General features: G+C 43.3%; 1 long non-coding RNA gene across 1 annotated transcript in view; it reads right to left on the bottom strand.

Moving 5' to 3' along the window:
- LOC146660167 (uncharacterized) overlaps window positions 1-24,069 on the bottom strand; it is a 44,466-nt gene that overhangs the window by 4,633 nt on the left and 15,764 nt on the right. The window contains exon 2 of the long non-coding RNA XR_014913500.1: window positions 9,036-9,108. This is a non-coding gene — a long non-coding RNA (uncharacterized LOC146660167). The remainder of the gene's footprint in view (window positions 1-9,035; window positions 9,109-24,069) is intronic.

Raw genomic sequence — 24,069 nt, 5'->3', positions numbered from 1 at the left:
CTGGCTGAGAAATGTATCAATTGATGAAGCAGATAAGTGAAATTATCAACTATGAAAAATGTAAAGAAAAAAATGTTTTTGAACTTGTGTGTTTTAGCTCTCCAGTGCTCACAGCAGCAGCAGATGTGGCATTAGTCCTTTTGCTCCTATAGCGTCTAGACTTATCAATTTCAGAGTGACTGCTCTGGTAATGGAGGATCAGATATATTGGCTGTGTGGAGGTGGTGACAGGGGTTAATCAACATGAGCCTGGGGTGTGGTGGTTTGGACTGGTTGGTGTCCTGTCATTTCTAATCAGATCATGTGTTACTAGAATTGTATTCAAACAGATGTTGACACAAAGAGAGATTACGGTGCCGGTTGACAGCCCAGTGCAGAATCGATGGGTATTTTTCGCTTTAATGGCGGCGGTACTGGCGCCATTACGAAAGGCGTCCTTCATGATTTTGGGGGGAAAAACAAACAAAAAAATTTCAAACAAGCGCAGCCCTGCAGATGCAGTCGCATCAGTGCTGCAGTTTTCCTTAACGGGTTCATATACGATGTCACGGAGGAGCCAACAGAACATAAACCCTTCACATATGTGCTTTTTTTTTTTTACTGCGCTAAGCTATTTCCTTTCTGTGTGTTAGCCATTCTCTGCACCGTCCCATCCATACATGCATTTTTAAAAGAAAATCAGCCGCTGATTCTTTCCGATTCCATGTGAAACATTCGGCAGAAAGTCGATTGTGCCGTCCGCCCGCGTCCCAAGAGCCTAACCCGTGATTTTTCATCAAGAGAGCTCACAAGTTAGGGTCTCAGGGAGCAGGTGAAGTACGACAGAGTCTACAGAGGAGCCGCAGTCAGCTGCAGGGCACTGACACCTTTCTTTCTCTCTTACTCACTCACACACAAATGCACACACACACTCACACACACACACTGTCTCTTCGTCAACCAGTGCCACTTAAACGTACCAAATTTCTATCAAAAGGCACCGAAAGCTACAAAGTGTCTATAGTTTAAATATAGTTGAAACTATAGGCACAGGCTGCAATTAAAAAACAAAGTAGCTCTGCACAGATATATGCTCCAGCGTTCCTCCGTTCTTCCACTGCGGACAACTTTTTTTTTCTCGACGGCTTGGTTTGATTCCTGTGCACACAAAGACCTGCAAAGGTAGACAGATTTTCAGGCATATGTTTAAATACACTAAAAAACAACAAAGCAGCAGACAGCAGCAGTGGCAGCAGTAGGCTGCAGAGATGACAAAGAAAGACAAAGCAGGGATTTCGCCGGAGACGGCCAGACCTAAATGATCTTCGTGGCAGTGCCCAGACAGAAGCAGAAGCAGAGGCTCAGACAAACAGACAAGCCTGCACTGCCTGCTCTGTGCTAACTAGCCTTTGTGCTGAGGAAGGAAAAGCCCCCTAGCCAAGCAGCTGGGCTCGCCTTTGTCCTAAAGAGCATCAGCTGATCATCAGTCTAAATTTCTCGCTTCCAGGGTGGCGGGACCAGGACCTGGCTGGCAGACTCTGCTCGACTGATGGATGCAGAGAGCCACCAGCAGCAGCCTCACCCTCTGGCTTTCCATCACAGCAGCCCCTACGGATAGGTACGGTTAGACACTGAATCCAAAAAAATAAAAAACGCACGGCACTTTGAGCTGCTCAGCATTACACAGAATGCGGGTAAATTTCCAGAAAAATCATCTTTTCACAAAAGCAGTACGAACGAGAGAAGGGCGGGTTCGTCTTCAGCACAGGTACCGAAACTTGCCTCCCTTCCCATATTTCACTTTCCACTGCTGACTGCAATACCCTCGACACCAGACTCTACCACCTACCAGCCCAACTCTGCCGCCACAGCAGCAAGCTTGGCGATAAGTTATCAGTGTCAGAAGGCACGGCGCTTCAGCGAGACAATTAACTGGAAAGCAGCTCCAGCCCGGCCGGAGCCAAACAGTCACAATCCAGACCTTAGCTGCACTTAAAAATGCCAAACTGCAGTAAATGCTAAAGCAATACTGAAAACATTCCCATATCGTTTTCACCGGTCGTGTACCCAAACACACCAGTGAATGCCCCCCCCACTCCCCCCGCCCGCCCCCCCCCCTCCTCCCAATCATCCCACAACTCCTCCTCCTCAGACCAGGAGAAGAAAAAAAAGCAGCCGGATAGATGTCTCTGACTGTCTCCTTCTCTCTGGGGAACGCCAGGCAAAGTGGAGGCTTCCGGAAATGAATGCGCCGCGCCACCCGACGCGTTGCCTCGCATGCTCACTCTTCTGTCTGCCACCGACTACGCCTTTTGTTATCCGCCTCTGAGCTGAGGATGATGAAGAACAGAACGAGGGGGGGGAAAAAAGGGCAGTGGCAGAAGAAAGGAGGGGGAGACGGTGGGGGGCGGCGCGGGTGCCGATAAAGGCTGAGGTGTCCGCGGGAAGCTGCAGCCAGACGCAGGTCAGTGAGGTGGGACGTCTCCGCCACCCCACCCCTCACCCCCACCCACTACTCCCCAGCACACAGCATCCCTCCTTTCCAATTGCATTGTCAGCTCCATCTCAGCATCTCAACCCCCACCCCTCCACAGCACCAATACCACCACCAGAACTACTCATTCTCCTCCTACCTGCTCATGACGATGGGACATCAGCCATGTCGTGACACTGTTATCTACACCCTCTACTTTTATTTTTCTTCCCTGTCTTCTTCTCTCTCGTACCCATCGCAGGTCCGACGCGTCACGCTGCCGTTGCCAAACAAACAACGGGATATAAAAAAATTAAAATGAGAAACCCCAAAACATTTGCTCCCTCTAGCTGCCGCTGCCGCCGGAACCCGCTACTTTGCTTTCACTCATCCCCCTCCCCCATCTGACCCTTGCACCCCAAGCCCTACCTTCTATTACTATCTCCACCCCACCCCCTCCCACCACCCATCCCCTCCCATCACTCCAGGTCTGTACCTGTCTGCTTGTCTGTTTCTCCCTGTCTGCAGCTGCTTGCCCAAAGTGAGATACTGCAGCAGGAGTCTGCAGCGCCAGCCCTCGCTCTTTCTCTCCCCCCTCTCTCTCTCTCTCTCTCTCTCTCACACACACACACCCTCCATCCAGCCTTTGCTGGTGAACACGTTCCTCCCTGTGCTGATCAATTTCTTCTCTTTTTCAGCAGCACACACACACACACACACGCGTGCACACTGCAGTGGACTGGTTGGCCGTGGTGGAGGATGCACTGTAGCTATCCCACTGTCTTGTAGCATCGGTGCAGCTGGTACAGTCACATCCAAACACATGCACAGCAGAGGTAGCCACTGACACAAAATTACCATCTCAGACAGAGAGCACACAAATGGCATTGCACACACACAACATAGGCAGCAACAAACTAACAAGACCCCCACACCCCAAAAACCAGACAGAGAACAGTGAGACAGAGTGACACTCCAGCTGCTTTGCTTAGCTCTCTCTCTCACACACACACACACACACACACACACACACACACACACACACACACACACACACACACACACACACAGCAATGTGGTCAGCACAAGCACGAACACAAACTGTCACTGTCACAATATTGTGACCGAGGCTTGACAGCAGCGAGCGGCAGCATAAGGCACACGGCTGTTTGAGTCAGACACAAAAGCAAATATCTGGTCCAAGAATTTCCTCATCGTTCTTGTCAAGTGTTACATTTTCAGATCATGCTTTTTGGATCCTGCACGATCACACGCAAAATACAGAAACGTGTCACTGTGCCGCCCAGCACTACATCTATGTCTATGTGGAAATATACATAATGGAGCTCAGCAAGCATAATTTCGAGTCAGACTGATTAACTCGAAGGGTCACAAAAACATCAAACCTACTTTCAGCGTTTGCCAGAATTCTTCACTGTTCGTAGCCAAAGCAGCATTTGGTCATTTTAATGTTTAAAAACCTCAACAATAGAAAGAAATGTGACATACATTTGTCTTTATGTAATTAAGATATTTTGTTTGAGATACCGAGGGACAAACCCGTAGAGAGTACATTTTAAAAATATGACATTTTACTCATTCTCATTCAGCCTGAACCAGATCTGCCCTCGACAGCTTGCGCTAATCTCAAACCTTAATCACCTTCAACACCGTGGATAGATTAGGGTTACGACCCTGTGCCACAAAGAGGGGCCAGAGAAAGAGAGAGAGAGGTCTGCAAATGTTATCATTGATTGATTATGCCCTTTAATTCAAATGGAAAGCATCAGCTTCCCAACTCTGCTGCAGTGCAGGAAAAAGGCTCTCACAGCAAATGTCACTTCATCAAAGATGTCAAATTCGTCTGTACCTTTCCGTCCTGCAGAAACACACAGAAACATGGCGAGCTAAGCGCCGAAGAGGTGCACAAGTAAATCCTGCTGCCAATGTCAAAATCGTGGCCAGGATGAAGTCTATGGGGGATGGTTGGTCCTTGTGGATCGGCTCGGCGATGGTGGCGGTGACGCAGAGACGGGGCGGGGGGGATTTTGTTGTATGCTACAGCCAGTGGGGCCAGCAGGCGGCCATATAGGTGATCAATCAGCTCCATTACAGCAGTGTCACTGCCGAGTCTGGAGTTATCCTGCCCATCACCCCTCCACAATACACGCAAACATCGCCTGTTTCTAGTCTAGACTGGAAAATAGAATCCCGCAGCGTGATGAAACTGGTCCATGAGAGTAAACACAGTGAAAAAACAGATGAGTTTCTGCTGTGTATCAGTGACATATTCTCAGATTCAGAATCAGGGCATGCGCATGTATAATACTAGGATGGGATTCACCTCCAATCAGAGGATGCATAAAGTTGTTTTGACAGAGATGAAGCAGATTCTGATACACTTGCTTTGAATTGCATCAAGACACAGCTTTTCAAAGCAACCAAAAATAGGATCGGCTCCATTGTGATTGGTAAGTAGCTCGCACAATGAGCCCAAAGACATTATGCAGCAGACACTCGCAATGACACTGTTCATGTTTCTACACTCAGCTCAGAATATCTCCATGCAGCCTGGAGATGCATATCTGTGCTGGCAGATGCCAGGCGAGCATTAGACAGGTATCCCACTGATGGAGTTATCTCAGTCAGCTGAAGCAGCACAGACTGGGACCATGGAGCAGCACAAGTAGGAGGAGGGAAAGAGAAGAGTGAAGGAGAAAGATGGAGGCTGGAAGGGGAGGAGAGCGGGCGGCGGGGAATATGTGATGCACAGCACCTCGCAGCCAGCCAGCCAGCCAGCCAGCCAGCCAGCGGGACATTAATGACGATCATGTCTTGTCACACTGCTGTCGGCCAGTCAGCAGATCTTGCCCTTGTCCCTGCCCTTCTCCAATCAATTGCATCGATCTGTCCCAGGGGTCAAGGGGCAAGAGCGTATCAATAGGGGGAGAGCGGCTGATGCAGCAGGCAGAGAGGGGCGCACTCCAGACAGATCGATGACACCCCACCCCCATGTGTCTGTGTGTGTGTCTGTGTGTGTTTGGGGGGCGGGTGAAAGTAGTTATGATTATTCATTTGCCATTAACCCGAATGCATTAAGGGAATATGTTTCCTTGGGAAGAAATGGTGCTCGAGGCTGCTCATTTTTATAGGGAAGTGAGATTTTATGAGTTGGGGAGCTAGAGTAGCGTTCTGGCCAGAACCGACAGCGTTCTGGTCTCAGACGATTTGTTACCAAGGTTTCCACCCATTGGTGACGTCAAAAGCAAGAAGCCAATCTCTGCTCTCAGAGAGATTACAGATGTAAGCAGCAGTTGGCTGATTTTCCAATGTTTTGTGCCTGAGTGTCACTGTCTGCAATACAACTAAACGGCTCACAGAACTTTGAGTATCACAAAGTGTATTAGTCTCGTGTGATGGGTCTCTTGCTTTGAATATACAGTTTCTCTGACATCGAAACAAAAATGCAGGACAATCTGCAATCTGATCACAATGTAAACATTGCATCCACTCCACAGGCGGTAACATAAATTCACTTTAGGGACTGTTTATTTTTGTTTTGAGCTCAGTGAGATTTATCTTCATATGGAGCTTTAAAGAGCAGCAGCATTTGCTAGCGTTTAGCTGAACACATGCAACAGGAAACAACTATAAACTGGCCAAAAAAGAAGAAAAATCATCCAAAATGAATTATTATTCTAGGTTTCAGCAACTTTCCTTATTGCTGGTCTAATACACGCACTCTTTAGGTTTCTGGCTGCCTTCACTGATGAAATGTAGAGCAAATGTGATGCTCCATGATTGGCTGTCTGCGCAGTGCTGCCAGCTCTTCCTGCTGTACATCATTTGGACTGCAGCACACCAAATTCAATCAAGGCAATCTTTATTTTATTAATTCTTAAAGTCATCTGAAGAACCTTGAAGTTCCTTGCCAGCGTACTTCTCAAAGGGGCTGTTATAGCAGTGGGGGCAGAAAAAAATTAATAAATCAGCGACCTAAACCGGCCCTATCTAATCCCATAATTTATTTGTTTAACCATCCCATAAATGAAGGCCCAGCTGGAACCAATGACCAGCTGGACAGAAGAGTGCTGAGGCAGCATGATTCTCAGCAGCAACGCTTTCCTCGACACATCTGGAGGAACGACTGAAGTTCAGAGGTGAGGAAAGATGAGAAAATCGCAGCTCTTGAAATAAACACTAGTGAGGCACATCTTCATTCTGCATACTCTGTTAAATTTGTAAGAGCTAAAGACGAAGGAAACAAAGTTTGCATTTGTGATTGAATAAAGAAGCTACATTTGGTGCTGCCTGAACTAACTCTTCATTCCAAGCTGACTGGCATGAGATCCCCTCTGCGTTCCTCAGCACACTGTCCACTTTTCAACACTTCTTCTGACTCTTCTTCCTGTGAGTGGGTCAGAACAGCAGCAGCAGCAGCAGCAATGTGAAACCCGGTGGTGTGTAGCTGAATAAGGAGGCGTGATCTTCCTGACAGTGGGATTACAAAATGGAAGATAAAAGGCCTTCTTTGGTTTCCAGGGATTTACCAGGATCATATTCCCACACAGAAACCTGTTTGATGACAGTGACTCTACCGGCCATGCGATGCTGACAAGGATCGCTGGATTTCAACGGTGTTAGTTTCCCTCCAGATTTAATTACTGATGATCTAAAAATAGCCAATTAATTCCATTCAATAGCTGCACTGATAGGAAACAGGTAAGGGGTTTTCCACAACTGTTCACACTGGAAGAGCAGGCTAACTTTGCAGACAACCCTTCAGCCAAAGAAATTCTTCAACATCTTAACATCAAATATTTCAGAGTGGAACAGCATATCTGGCTAAGCATGAGCGCAATTCAATGGAAACTCTGAGCATCAAACAATGAAAAAGATACAAGCTCGTTGGATAAATGACAAAGGTTGCAGAAGGGCAGCCTGCTCAGCTTCAGCTCCAAACATTGTAACATCTGTGTCATCAATAAAAAAAAACCCTATCACAATGATGAAGAACTACAGCAGAATTTACAACAAAGCTCCAGCTCGAGCAGGCAGCTTGCTTACATCAAACCGTCCTGAAGAGTAACAATCTCAAGCTGATCTGCCAGGCCGTTTTTCTCTTGTGTGGTGCTTTGGAGTCATTTTACAAGCTGTGGCTGAATGCCAGACACAGATGTAGTCTGACGCAGTCAGTCAGTGGACAAGTCCACAGTAAACAGAGACTCTAGTGTCGCTGAGGCAAGCTTCAACCTGAAACTGGACCTCATATCACAAATGCACATAGTATGGAACTGTGGACAATGTATCACAAGACTTGGCAACAACCTATAAACATCCAACTGCAATAATAGAGTGGGGCTGCGTTGGGTAGACAGTTTTAGGAAGTGTTAGGTGTGTCAATTAGACCTAACCTGAGTCAGCTGTTCAAAATATGTGTGCAAATGGCAATCACAGAGCATCTGCTAAATATAACAAGTCTGATTATTATATTTTATACTTTCTGTTTACAGCGAACCCTCTGTGTATCATAATATTTGGCACGCAGCACACATTAGAAAGACGCCACAGCCGTGTTGAATAAAAAGGCCGACGTGTAATACTAGGCCGCAAAGATGAAGCGGCGGTTTGAAACACGAGGCCATCACGGTGTGAAATAGGTTCCACCACGCAATTACACCTCAGCGAGTAGAAAGCACTTCAAAATAAGACAATATGGCATATTTTTATATTTTAGCACCCTGTTTAACTCATACTGAATTTCACAACTGTTTATAACTGGAGCAACTCCTAACATCTTTTATCAGGATTGAATATGTTAGCACTTAAAAGGCAGATGAAGACAAGCAGTAAGCCTGAGTACAATGTGTTCTAACTAGAACTCTAGCAGGGCCATAGTGAGCTGGCAGGCCCGCCATGAAACAAAAACCACATGTGAGCCAGAGTTACATTATTCTAAAGATCAGCATCACTTTAGAGGTGCTGCATGTTCAAACTGCAAACTGATGTCATACGTGTACTCCAAGGAAAGCTAGAAGGTTGTACAGTTAACTCCCAGGGTGTAATTCTAAACCATACAACCTACTACCTCAACCCGGATGCACACATTTTCAACTAGGGTTCCTCTCGTCTATGTACTGAATAAAGTCATCCTCAAGCCAAACTGTGTCTCATCACTATCACCACATTTCAGGTTTACGCTTGGAGAAAGATTGAATATTAATATATGGAGCAGTTTAAAACCTAAATTATTAAAGAAAAAAAAAGGTTCAAGCACGACGATCGCACCACAATGACAAAGACCCACAGAGGCGAGCTTGTGCTGTCAGATTCGCCACAAGATCGGATCTACGGGTTTGTGCCAAATGGTTATGGCCAAAGTAGCAAAATAATTCAATAAAGGACTAATACTGCCTCGCAGCTATAGCAACACAGGTGTAAAAAAGCAGGACGCGTGTGCTGAACACTGGCGTTCATGCAGATCACGGCAGTGCCAGTGAATACACCGCAGCTAGCAGCAAGACATTCGCCCCACACGATCAAAGTTCATCAAACAGATGGTGACAGCATTGTGGTAACTTACCCATCGTCGCTGCATCTTGCTCTGAGGATGGGTCGCTGGGCCAGTGGGTTCTCTAGGGTGGCCATTTATTTATCTAAAAACAGGAAAAGAGAATTGCTTTTAAATACCACACAATGCTTTGCATCTGCCAGGACCTGCAGCTTAATGCTACGATTCACTTTTAACAATGACTCTTATCGTTGTGAGAAAAGAAAAAAAAAGGTTCACAGTTACATGTCAATAACTGTTCTGACAACATCACATCCACACGGGAAAGAAGAAAAACACAAACACAAATGTGTGTATATCGGTAAGTTTCTGTGCCTCAGTTTGGGAGTGTCATATGTCTCTGCAGTTCCCAGCTACAAAATTAAATCCATAATAATAACAATCTGCTGTGGACTTGTATCCCAAACTAGCCCACAGAATTGCCAGAGCGGTCCTCCTCCTGGCCAACAGCAATGTGGCTGTGGTGAGAGCTTAGCTCAACTTAGTCAAGACCGCAGATAGCAGAGAGCAGAGAGCAGAGCCTGAGAGGGATGCCAGTGTAATCAAGCATGCCACGGTCAGCTACCATTAACTGTGCCAGTGCCACAGAGCCACAAACAACAGAATATTCCTACGGCCGCAGTGCGACAAAGGAAAACCTGGAATAAGAGAACAGAAAATGCCACTTACCTACGTCTCTACTATTCTGTCAGACTTTATGTTTCTATCTTTCTGTATCCACACTTTCTACTTGGGTGTGAGCTATGCGCAGTGGGTGCTAGGACCATTGGTTTATTACTTTGCTAAATGGAGGAATGATGAAAAGACCGAGGCACACTTCTAAACTGAGCTCACTGAAATCACGGCTTCAGTTCAGCGATGTGCTGTCCGCCATTTTCTCCGAAACAAAGTAGAAGAGAAAAAAATTGTATAAAAATGATTTGCTGGCATCATTATTCAAAGTTTTCCCCTTTTCTCCCTCCGTGTGTGAGTCTCTCTCTCCCTCTGCCTCGCCTGGCACCATCACAAAACCTTGGCTGGAAAGATCACATGATTTCCTACCAGAAAGCCACAGCATTCCCAGTTAGTATTCTGCTGACACTGTAAAGACATCTTTTGTCTAAATCAAAGCGTGGCCTGCCCCCTCCCAAAATCTCGCACCTTCTGGGAGGGGGTGGGGGGGGTTAGGCAGTGTAAAGGGCGGTGTTAGAAGCCATAGCAACCTCTACCTGGCAGGCTGCCCAACACACGAGCACTGCGGGCTAATATGGAGTGGAGCAGGAATGCTTATCGCCTTCCAAAGTCAACTCCATGGGCGTGCTGGTTGCTTAAGATTTCAGTGCTGATGTCAGATTTTTTGTTTTTCTTGACAAAGTAAATAAAATCGTCTAGATACATGACAAACTGACGACACGCTCACACTGCACCTCCTGATTGAAATAAAGTTCACATGCTTCTGTTTTAAAACGCTATTCATCAAAATCATGTGAGCTCTTTCAGTAAACACAAACACTGGATCAAATTCGTCACACATCAAATAAAACACTTTATGTGGCTTTGCTGGAAAGTATTAAAAAACATAAAAAAGGACACTCGGTAGTATAAGGAATCTTCTGCAAACTTCTGCAATGATTCTTTCAAGCAGACGAGACGAGCTCTGTCTTACACGCTGGGATATAGTGTATCAATCGCTCATGCATCATCAGCAGCGTGTTTTCCTGTGCCACACACTTCTGCAGTTTAGCCAGAAAAGTAGCCAAGCACAGTCAGGTGGTTTGTTACCGTAACACAAGCATATGTCATAGACCTGTGACTCACTAAAGAGAAAGGTATCCGCCAGAGACCACACTACAGTTCTGTGCTGAGAGCATCTCACACGCCGGCCTCCTCACTCAGCGTAACGCCAGACTGTTGAGCATCTGCCTTACTTGCTCAGCTCTGACTTCAAGGAAACGATCAGTGTAGCAATGACTCCCGACCTCTGTATTTTCAATCACCGCGTTACTTTAATTTAACACAAAATGTGGAGAAATACTTCACATTTTGCACATAATCTAAAACCTTCGTTTCCACAGTGTAGCAGTCATTCAAAGAAAAGTTCACCAGTATGGATGGATAAGACAGTAAGATGCAGCGGCAACATATAAAATATTTCTGTGCATATCTTAGCCTTTATTTAAATTATATGATGCTAATTTTCATAGTGGATTAGGACATCGTTTGAAGTTATAACTGTAGACCTGCTGCAAGAAAGGACAATTTCAAACTGGCATTAAAATAAAGAAGAAAAACAGAATCAAATTTAGAGAGGACAGCGTGATAAGAACACAGGTGGAGGAGAGGCACAAAACATTTGCAGATGCATGCAAATAAAAACACAAAACAAGAAATGATCTGTTTTTTTAATGTTACCCATTTCATATTCTCGTGACAAATGAGACCAAGTCAGAAACACCGCACTGACACGACGGTACAGAATAAACGTTGAGCAAACACTTCGATCAGGCTCCAACCGATAGATCAACATCAAAGATGCCGGCGTAATGGGATTGTAATGCCAGTAAGCAGTCTGTTCTGAGCTGAAGATTAATGTGTGTTTCCCCCCATTATTTGTCATCAAGAGCAGCCTGTAGCAAACAACTCACCTTCACTTGATTAAATCCCTGGAAACAGAAAGAAGAAGGACAGCAGCGTGCTACACCTGTTGTCTAACTTGTGCAACGCTATCATCAGAATCTAATGTGGTTACATTTATTAAATCGTGTGCAGTCAACACCTCGCTGGTGCAAAACAAGCACACAAATGTCGACACTTCTCTGTCGACAATTCAGACTGTTCACTTAGATCTGACGGTGCTATTTACTGATAGGAAAAGGCGGCATCCTAATGTTCTTCTTGGAGAAACTGCTGTGTGCCGTTTTCATCTTTCCCCATAATTAGGTCATCTTTATTAACCACCACACAATATCCATTTCACAACTCTCTCACACATACTATGTTGTGGAAAGGGAAAAATAAGTGCACAGGTCTGCATAGCTACGAGACAGCTAGCTCTGCGATGTAGAAGAAAATGGCCATGAGGCCACCTGAGCGCCTCATCTGATACGTCAGCCACGCTCAGCCAAAACATTCCCCCAATGAGGGGGTCAGTTCATGTCCTGAAAGGCAGAAGGCCAGGGTCAAAGTTCAAATGAGAACCAGAGGGGTGGGGGTTTGAAGGACTTCCCTTGGGTATGGAACGTACCATTATGAACCAGACAGGGGTGGAAAAAATCAACACTGTCATCGACAATGCAATAAAGTCAGCGGGGGAGGAAACGACATGATTTACATGTGCGAGGATATAAGAAAGGCTGAGAAAAGCTAGTGTTTGTTTTTATCGAATGGCCTGTTATACACTGATGAGAACCCTGTTATACTGTGAAGGCAACATACATCTGTGTAGGTACACAAACACTATATCAGTGGTTATGACGACCAAACCAGACTCCACCTGAGACATCCTTTTGTGAAGGAAAAAATAAGCATTACATCTTTATAAGCCTGAAAATGTAAAAGCTGTGTTAAGCAGCTATTCATTTAGAAACGTGGCATTTTCAAAGTGTATAAAACACTATACATTTTGTTATCTTTACCAAAACTTTGCATACTGGCAGCCAAAACTAAGCAGGAAGATAATTTGTGCTACTTTATTCTCTGCAGGCACACCAGAGACAGGGGGTTATTTTTGGCTCAAAGCTCTTATCTCCATTAATTTAATGTTGCCTCAAGCCGTGACAGAAAAACAGTCAACAGGTTAATCCAGACAGAGTTTGTGCAGTTCGCATTAATGAAACGTACCCATCCAGCCACTTCATTGTGTCTGAGTATGAGACTTGATCTTGCCAAGGACAAGAACCCAATACAAAGCCCAAATATTGAAATCTAACATCCTGCATGGAATATTTTTGGATAGCTCTGTTTGCTGAGTGTTTTAGTATACTGGGAAAACACCCTGCACACTATTACTGGCAAAGAAAGCGAACAGAGTCGAGGCAGTACACAGGATTTACTTTTTCTCTGTTTCCCCTGTAGAGAGGCCTCATCTTACTGTGCCCTGCTCTGGCGCCTCTTTCTCAGCGTTCAGCTACAAGGACTGACAAAGGAATAAGATGACTTAAAAAAAAGCCAATTAGCTGATATGAACAAGTGAATTAAAAGCAACACGGTCAGGCGTGTGAAACCTGCTACTGCTGCTACGACACAGGCAAACACATGTATGTGTAAAGAGCAATAAGAAATTCAGCTTAATTAGACAGAAAAGCCAAAAGAAAAAGTCGAGCACATGCTTCTGAGCATTGGGGCTTAACATAGCAGTTGCTCACAAACATGGGCTAACCTGTTTGGGATTACAGAAATACTGCCGTGTTACTATTAACTTAGGGTAATGTTGCTTTAAAAGCTAACGCAGCTTTTCTGTGCAGCCAGCCACGGCAATGACTTTGCCCGACCCACCTGTCTGTTGATCCTACTGCCTAGCACCAGACTAAACACTGAGATTTTCAAAATGGCTTATTGGCTGCAACTGACTAACAGGCAGCCAATCAGTGCGCAAGGAGGCATGGATGGAGGACAAGAATCAGTCAGTGAGAGCAGAGGAGAGAGGAAGAGGCTGTGCAGAGACAACCGAACCTCGTACAAACTCAAGAGGGGAAAAGAACGCAAAGGCAGAAGAAAAGCTCGACAAATAAACAGTAAATTCAAAGTTACTCTGTGACAGAGATATGAGTGGGGGTTTTTTGGGGTTTTTTTTGCTGCAGTATCAAATGTTGATGCAGAACAATAATAAAGTAAAAGGGCATTTGTTTTCTGAATGGCACTGAATTGATTACCTGGCTTCAGACAAGGCTGCTATCAGACCCTGCGTTTACCATCGCTAACAGGGATCAATAGCTAATGAATTCCAAACGGCCAAGTTTCAGAAGCATAAACATATCCTACACGACTGCATAAAGTAACCTCTACGGATCAATGAATATGACATCACGCGCAGCCGGAGGAATGCATCTTTTTAATCGACCTGAGGGTTCTCAAATTAATTCAAACGACAATTAAAATGGATCGGACTGCGTGGCACCTTCGTCCTGGAATCTCACAGAAGGTTTTTATTGTGCGTTTGGCTCCCCTCACGGCCCGCCCCCGTGCTTTAATTACCGCTGTCTCCTATCAGGCTGCTCAGATGGTAAAAACAATAGAGACACGAAAGGCTCGGGTTACCATTTACATACTGATGGAAAGAGCACTAAGCAAACGTGTTGTCATTCAAAGAAATACACTAATGTTTGAACCCTAATGGTCTAATCACTGATGAGCTGGTGAACATTTATGTGATTTGTCACAGATGTTGATGTCTATTAAAAATCCGGTTCAAAAAATCCAATCAGTTTTTAAAATACAGCCACCTTTTAAAATATGATTCACACAGTGTGAACAGCTTTAAAATGATTAACTTGTACTTCAGTACATTCTCTGATCATTACAGGCTTTTCAGAACATTTTAACATCGCGTCATTCATGTTGTCGTTCACTAGAAAGACGCTGTGTGCTATGATCTATGTGCTCAACATTAAAAAGCAAAGGAACATTTATATGTAGGTGCATTACTGCTACTAAGGGAAATTATCAGGCACAACATCGGTGCAGGTGAGCTATAACTGAAAGGACTCGTAAACAAAATATCCAAAACACTTCACCCTGAAGGAGACACAAAGGGCGACGCTGCTATTGTTTATTAGTTTAAGTTTGAGGTTGGTACATCTCTTACAGAGACCGTTCAGTCCTGTGTTGTAGTTATAGATGCTTCTTTGTGCCACATAATATCATAGAGACAGGTGTGCAAATTTCACAGAACCTCAGAACATTATATGGCACAAATAATTTTGCGCAGGCTTTCTCTAGAGGTGCAGACCGTAATCGACTACTTTAAGGATGACTTCTCATTTAGGAGGCAGAGAAAGCAGTTATCATAATGATACCTTTTCTCTGTGTGTCCTCACCAAATGCTTTCTCCAAGATAATCCCCCTGCACAGCCGCTCATTATCAAAGCAATCGTCTGACAATGGGAAGGAGAACACTGGAAATTACGGGAATTAGTATAGGACTATGGAAAAATGATTGGTGATTCAAGACCTTAATTAGGCCCTTGCAAAACAATCAGACACAATTAGGAGGTACCAGTCAATAAGCCGAAAACTCAAAAGCAAGAGGAGAGGAATTAATATCTGATGATTTTTAAATGGCTATTGGAGCTCAGACTTTCACTCACAGTCGGGTACCAGACAGTTGGAAGCCTTCACGGCTCTTATTGTGGCAAATAAAGCCGGGGACTAGCAGGTAAATCAGCAGGTGAATCAGCCCTGCCTTCCAAAGAAAATGACCATTAAGGGGTAATCGAGCAACATCTGAGTGGGTCCGGAAACATGTCGGGAATCTAAAGATGCCCACGGTGCACCTTAAGAGCAGCAAGGTCAAACAGTAGCTTGAAACCGTTACGCTCCAGAAATCCTACGAGAAACAGCCGCGTCCGTTTCTCTGGGTGAATAATTTCAAATGAGCAAACATTACAAGTTTCGGATTGTCATTTCCCCTCTCATAATTAACAATGCTCAAGCAGTTAATTACTTCTTGCCAAATAGAAAATAATGCCCAAAATATTATTATATCACCATATTTCTCATGACAATCCACCACAACAGCAAACGCTTGAGCCTTTGGTTTAAACCAAATTGAGTTTTCAAGATATGTGTGCATAGCGATGCTTGTGCAGTGCAGAACGTGAATACTAAAGTTAGTTAAAATACCTTGAGCCGACAAACAGAACCTCTCCAGATAGTTTGCTCACAATGAAATGTGGCTTACTGACCTAAACTGCTTCATAATCTCACAAAGAAAGTGAAAATCGATGTTTTGAACGAGTGAAACATGGCCGTGCATTTGAAAGACGAGAATTAAATACACATTTTAGCCTGAATCACTGCCTGAAAACAAAAAGATCTTTTACCAGTGAAAAACCACATCTGTGCAGGCTCTAATCAAAGAAAATAAAGCTGCCACAATTTATCTTTTTTAACAGAATGCAGTTGCTCATTCAGACAGAAAAGGCTTTGCTATTAGAAAAAAGTCAGACTGTAACTGGCCAAGTATAACACGCAAAAGATGTACTGCAAACATCAGTGGAACTGACATCTGTAACGCTGTATTATGAACTGGATTTATTTTGCTTGGCCTCTATGATCTCCAGCACACAACCAGATCCTTACAGCACACGTTGCCCTACAATAGACTGCATGATGCTTCCATATATGTGTGCTAGATCAGGGCTTACAGCATGAAATCACATGCAGCTGGTCAAGACAATAAAGACAGGCATCTGTCCAAAGGTCATGTCCATCCACTGGGAATCAAAGCATTTGTCTTTAATTATCATTTTTCATTGACAACTTGGACAAAAGCGTGAGGTGTGTGTGTGTGTGTGTGTGTGTGTAAGAGTTGGTGGAGGAAATTCTGCCGAGACCAGCTGAAAACACGTGGCTCCTCTCACCCCAGAGCCATGTCGACTTACAGGGTGCATGTCAGTCATCTGTGATTGCAGAGCAGAGCAAACGGGATGGGACAGCATGAGGATTATAAGGCAGCCTGGTGTTTCCACTGGGGTCTCCCCTGCTGGGTTACATGGTCCCAGCTCCCTTTGTCTGCTGTTAACCCGTTAAATCCCGCGGAAGAGCCCATTCACAAATGTGTCACACACCCCGGGGGTGCATTTTGTGCGGAATAATGATCTTAAAGGGGTTATACGGCATTGTCACTGATTCCAACTTACCCGTTAACCCCCCCACAGCACACATGCATACTTCCATTTGTTTCCTGGCGTGTTTGTGGTTTTAATTATTGTCAACTCTTAAGCTCTTAACACCACCTTCAAACAACATTCCTTAAGAGGATGTTCCACTGTAGTCAATCATCAGCAACAGTTACTGGTGAAACACAGCCGCTCTCTACAAACGCACCTAAAAGGGATTTTGACCACTGCATTTTCTGAGCACCCTTTAAACTCGTTCTTTTCTATTCGAAACTAGAGTGCAATATTTTAACAATACAGACACAGCAGCCCTCCCCTGCCGTTGTGCCGAGCATACTTTGCAGCTAACTGTGTTTGCGTTATATGTTCACTGAGAGAAAGTGTAATTACACTGCAGTAATGCCCTCCATGATTAATGATGTGGGCCTCTGAAACCAAACCATCAGGCCAATGGCAAATTACCACTATAAAAATAAACCATGATGTGAACAGGTCAGCCAGGCCGGAGCACAAAATGTCTCTTAGTGTGTATTTATATATAGGGTATGAGCGAATAGGGAACGAGCTCTAGTAACCCAATTAGTGTTGGTCCAGTGTCAGAGCCCAGCTCTAGCAATGCTCCGCGGCTCTGCAGTCACACAGAAAAATGTATTTTCTTGAACTTTTTGAATTTAGATGAGACATTTTTGAGAGGCAGAGATGAGCTCGCACGTATGCAATTAGAGGGAGAAAAAAACAGCTGGAACATCACTTCTTGTTGAATGAAGTGCTTAGCTGGACCGATCGGGTCGAGAGCTTGAAAAAGAAAAAAAGGGAGAGAAAGAAACAACCATTTCTTTTTAATTGCTGTCGACGCTGTCACATCATCGCTGCTCCGCTAGGGCACGTCTTCCAAATGAATATGGAATATACAACCGGATGACCTAATCCTTATGGCGCAAACCCCTTTCCAGAAATAACCCAACTTTGGCTAAATCTCAAGAGCACATGCACCTATACTCCCAAAGGCTCTCTGTAGTCAAGTTCACATTTCTTGTCTAACACTGACTACGCTGCTCAGCACATAAACACATCTGATTAGTCCTCCACAGCCTCCTCCACTACCCAACAACTCCTCCCTTCCCACTTCTCAGATGGAGAGCACTTGACTCTTGCCTAAATTGAACTCTTATGCACTCTACTTTTTTGTAGTTTAACTGAAATGGAGTATTTCATTGAGAGCAAAGCACTTGGACTAACACCAACCAAGGATTCTTGTGGTTATCAGTTGACATTTGGAAATGACTGAACTGGTGTCATAAATACAACAATATGGCAAATATTTACCCATGTGCAAAGACACTTGTCAAATTAATTTTCTATATCTATTGAAGTCCCTGCCACAAGTAAAACCACTACCAATAAAAACTGTGGGAGAAAGAAAAAAATCATCCTGCTGGTAATCACAAAGCCTAAGGACACCATCTTTTTGCGTTTTGCTCCTTTGCCGAAAGCTGCAATCGGATCACGGAAGTGAATCCTTGAGCGGTGAATAAAGAGCTACCTGTCCGGACATCACGCTACACCCATCATTATCTCAGCTGTGGCAGTGATTTTTGTTTTCGATGATTCATTCGTGAGGTCTGAAATGGAGTTTCACACCTGTCAGCACATCCTTAAGTGGCTTCTGTATAAATTCCAGCATCCACACATTAAATGAAATGAACAAAACACAACCTTTCAGTGCAGATAATCCATCTAAGTTTATTGCACATTCAAACACATAATTAATGAGCCATTAAGTGCACAGACGTGGGCCTTTTTTTTTCTTTTTAAGAGTATTAAATTGAAGTGTGCATGCATCTTAGCATCAATCAGATGGAAGGCTGACAAACAGCCCCATTCTTTTTTAATAACAATAAATCAAAGCCTGCACATGGCTGTCTCTCTGAGACAGAGATGATCAAAAGCAGAGGGTGAGATGGCCAAACATCATGTCTAATGTCTCAACAAACTGAGGATCAACTGTTTCCAATTAGGATTACAAAGACATATGAAAAAAAAAAACTGAACCCATCCACCCTGCTCTCCTTTGCACACATACAAAGAAAAATAACAATATACAAAGCATGTTTGTTGTGTTTAAAAGCTCTAAATTTAAACACTGAATCAGTTTCTGCGGGTCTCAGTTTGTCCCTTTTTTCCACTGCTAAACAAGATGTGAGTCAAATGCTCGCAATCGTACAAAGCTCCGTGCACCGTGCTCTGTGTTAGTTTTAATTTCTCATTTCTTTCACTGCCGTTTAATCCAGTCACATCAGCTCCCCGAGCAGGTGAAGTCAGCCAAAGACTTTCCCACGGTCTGAGAGCAAATCCAACGCCCCGAGCCCTTCCTGAGGGCCGGCCATCTGTTCATTCTGTTTGGAGTGTTTTAAGGGGTAAAGCGTCAGCTGCATGACCAAATTCAACGTTCCAACACAGCCCGCCTTCGTGAAGAAAAGCCCAAAGCATCCATTCAACTCGGCACACACGCACGCGTGCACACGAGCACACAGACACGCACACACAGCTTGTGCCCAAACACAAACAAATCAACAAATAAACAGACAGATGTGACTCCTCACATTTGACTGGTTTGCAATCCAAAACCGTCACACACACGCTGTGCTAAAGTAACAAATATGCACATTTCACTAGAGCTGATTTGAATTTGAAATCACTGGCAAAAAAAAAAAAAAGAAAGGAAAAAAAAAGAAAGAAATGAAAACGTCTTTCCTGCGGAAGAAATTTAAAAAAGGTTATTTTGTTTCCATTTTTCTGCTGCTTTGGGAGAATCCTCATTAAGATATCGGACCATATAAACCTTGACCTTTGCTCCCTCTGAGGATAAATCATTTGTGCCACGAACTTGTACAAAACCACATCATTTCACCACCAAAGCCGCTAAAAACACACATCGGGCGCATTTGTGAAAATCACTGCAGCTCGCGGGAAAAAAACAAACACCTTACTTTGAATTAGGATTTCAATCATGTGACGCATTTCTTTCTTTTCCAAGCACATGCTGCCACCCCCATCCCAAAGGCCCCCCCCACACACTCTTTTTGCACCCCTCAAACAGACGTGCTATCATTTTATTTCCACACTGAAAGAGCGACTCTGCCGCTGGTGGATGTGGTCCTCGCCCCGGCCTGACGCATTTTTAAAATGCGTGACATTGCCTCTGTGGGAGCATGAGAACGGAGCTTCCTCAATTGTAGGGTCCCCATACCCGGCCTGTAACCATGGAAGCAGATGCCTGCCCTCCCGGCCCTCCTTACCTCCTGTCGATCGCGAGCTGTGAGCTGCTTCGGCAGTGAAAAGAGGCTGTGCCTGCCTTTCTCCTCGCTCTGACCGAACTTGCCCCACTCCTCAAAAGGAGCCATTGAACAGGTCACTGGTCTAGACTTGTTTGCACGGTCCAGAGAGCAGCCTTGATGTAACCCTTGCTCTCCCCTCTCTCTCTTTCTCTCTCTGTTTGCCACACCAGCCGCCCAGCGACTGCAGACTGTGGAGGGGCGGCAGGGAGAGGTGGGTGGGTGGGGGGGGACACTGGAGACGTGGATTTGAAAAGGAGCCTGTCCGATTTTGCCATTGTGCCTTTTCATTCATCGATCGAATGAATATCGAACCTTCTGTCCCCGCGTGTGTGAAACAGATAGCTTAGCCAGCATTTTTTTCCCCTCTCTTCTCAGGTTTGTGTTGTGGGCCCAGAGCTGTGATTCCTTTTCTTAATACTTGTAAGAATATCTATCTATCTATCCTTATAATTATATATATATATATATATATATATATATTTTTTTTTTTTTTTTTTGCAAAGAAAATGTCATCTTTAACAGTTGTTGCCAAGTTTATTCCTGATGTGGTCTGGTATTTTGCTAAAGTGATGAATGCAGAAAAGAGCTGAGTTGCTTTCTTCACCCCTCACTGATCACTGGATGATCCAACATGCTTGATTTCTATAGTATTCTCTAGTATTATATTTATATTAGCGTGCTATGATTACAAATGAATTTTTAGTTATTAATTAATTAAACTTCTGCAAAAAAAACCTGTCTAAAAATAAAAAAAACAAAAAGGAAAATTGGTTGAATCGAAAAAATCTGCAACTAAAATTTATAAATAGACATAAAGCACTTAAATATTAATTGTTTAATGCAATTGCAACATTTGTAAAACAAATGTAAACTATTTACATGAATGACTCCAGTCATATGTAAAGGAACAAAACAACTATACAAAATAGAAAATTGAAAAAATATGAACTGCTCAGTTATATTCTGAGGAATTAGCTGTACGTACAAAATAAATAAATTAAGTAACACATACATTACTGCATTACTTGGCTCATTATTAGACCCAATGACAATATGATTTCAAGTCAAAACCACTCGACCTGTCAAGTCCTGGTAATTAATTAAATACAATCATTATGTGAAGGCAGCTAAAACGATGTGCTTTTATTAACGTCAAGTGTGTGTGTGTGTGTGTGTGTGTGTGTGTGTGTGTGTGTGTGTGTGTGTGTGTGTGTGTGTGTGTGTGTGTGTGTGTGTTTACATATTGAACTGCTGCAGTAAATGGTTATGGATGAGCATATGTGCACTTGACTGGGCCAAAGAGAGAAGGCAGTGAGAGGCTTGATGACAGTAAAAGGTGGCACGATCAATGTCAACATATCAGCATTGTACAGTCATATAAGGTGATTGTTGTGATTCATAAAGAAAAACTCATTTTGTTATTTCACATATGGATTTATGGTTTTATTTGATTATTTTTTATTTTGAAAGTAGAAAAGTAATTGTTAGATTTTTTTTATCTCATGTACTTATTTTACAATAATTTATTTTTGATTTAACATTATTAATAAGTGGTTTGAATTTATTTAATTGTGTTAACATCTTTTTTTTAAATATTTTAAATGTTTAAAAACAATACTTAAAAACAGTTAATGCTAAAAGAATTTTTCTAACTGCATTTAATTGGATAAAACATGTTACAAAAATTAAGTGCAGAAATGTACCACTTCGCATTGAATTTAAAAAGCAAAAGGTTCAGAGAGGAGCAGTTATAGACTACACGCTCCATGTGACAAGTTGCTATGTAGGGGCCAATCAAAGGGGGCGATGGGGGGAACAAAACAGGGCAGAAAATGAGCAAATTCAAAGGCAGGGGAAGCAAAGCAAAAGAAGCAGTGAAGTAAGGACGCAAAGGCATTGTGTTCGCACAACAATTGAGGCTGATCCCACAGCGACTACCGGGCCTTCCTCCGAAAATACCGCTGCTGCCAGAGCCCACATCCTAACAGCACAGAACCAGAGCAGCTGGAGGTCTCGCCCTGCTTGAAGAAAAATCTGCTTTCATGTGAAATTAAATGTTATAATTAAACAGACAAAAAAAAAGCAGTTTGCCAGCTGATTGCAAACAGTGCATCTCCTCTGTAGTCTGGGTTTCTATGATTAAAACTCAGTTCCAGTTTATGTTGTGACAAAAAATTAAACTAACAAGAATAACTCTTAAAATGTTGATTGAAACAAATAATAGCTGCTAACTGCGTGATAAACATCTCACTACAGATACAATGTTATAATTTCAAAATTATTAAATTGCTTTAAAAAAAATTATAATTTATTTTCAATCTTATTTAGGAAACATTTTAAAAAATTACAAAAGAGTAAAATATGCAACATAAATTCATTTTCATTTAATTGTTTTTTACATTAAACATAATCTGAAAGGGAAGATAAACTAGATAAATAACATGAGACAAGGCCTGAAAATAAAAAGGACATTATTCATCCTGGATATGAAACAAAAAAAAAGGCTGCATGTAAAAAACAGAGCTGACTGATGTTAGCAGGAACAATGGCAGAGATGGGACCATGGGGTGGAGGGGAGGGGATTCTTCACTGAACCTTTATACGACACAGTGACGGGGACAAGTCGGCCAAATCTGCCACAAAGACAAGCTCAACATTCCCGTCTCATGTTACGCACTCACACGATCCAATCTTTAAAAAGACACAACAGAATTATGAAACAATGTGAAAATAAATACGTCAGGGAAGCCTTTTATATATTTTTCCTTCAAGTTAAAATATTTTTTGAATTCTTTAAATCAATTATTTCTGGAATGTGTGTCAAAATACCCCATGATGAAATAAAAACAGAAAAACATCTTTTATTCCTTTTGATCAAGTGTGTGTGTGTGTGTGTGTGTGTGTGTGTGTGTGTGTGTGTGTGTGTGTGTGTGTGTGTGTGTGTGTGTGTGTGTGTGTGTGTGTGTGTGTTTCTTCTCTATCATCTGAAACTATCCTCTCCTCTCTAATGGATCCAAAAGCAAATAATTTTTCCACTGTTCATACTAGAACAACTGGCAGTAAATGAGACAATAAATAAATGCGTTTGATTTCTCTGCACCACACATTTACCAGCACACACTCAACCAAACAGCAGCTTTGGCAGATGTTTCCTGGAACACACAGGTAAACCAGCAACCCACCATCACCATCGTCCTGCCTGGAATCGGTGGCAGCTGAATGCCAGAGTGCTGCTCCACCACGTCTGCTCTCACAGCTCATGATGAGGCAGCAGAGCTAACCAAACAACCAAAAACCCCTCGATCGCTGAGTGACCCTGTCAGATATTCCTGTAAGAGATTGTGACTGCAGCTTACATATCTAAAAAAAAACTACCATTCACTTTAATGTCAGCTGTGCACAGGAGAACAGAAGCAATGAGGATTACCACTGTCATAAATTAAAGGTGGACTGAGGGAAATATCATATTATCTTGTGTGCTAGCTAATGCTATTCTTTTAGGGTTGTCAAGGGGAGAAACGTGACCAATTCCTAGGCACTAAAATATCAGGTGATGGCAAAAACTTTAATAATTAACTTACAGAGAAACAAACAATAACACAAAGATTACACTGGATTCTATATAAACTGTAATAATATAACTTTAGAGAACAGTTACCACCTCAAATCTAGATTCTATCCAAAAGAAAGTGCAAACTCTGAACCGACTTCAGATGTGTTGTCCCTTCTCAGGGCCACAAAGTCTCCCTCCCTCAGGTCAAGCCCATAGGCTGTTACACAAAGCAGAGGGCATCATAATCTCCTCACCCCCCAGCAGTCAGTCCTGCTCAAAACCTACAACACTAAGCAGATCCACAACATTTTCACTCTGTCATCTATCTCACATTGTTT

Source organism: Rhamphochromis longiceps, linkage group LG10, assembly GCF_057381845.1.
Source record: "Rhamphochromis longiceps isolate RC_006_pf linkage group LG10, R_longiceps_female_GT1.1, whole genome shotgun sequence".
In the NCBI taxonomy this organism is placed as follows: Eukaryota; Metazoa; Chordata; class Actinopteri; order Cichliformes; family Cichlidae; genus Rhamphochromis; species Rhamphochromis longiceps.
The sequence above is the reverse complement of the archived record's forward strand: the minus strand, read 5'-3'. Positions and strand labels throughout refer to the sequence as shown.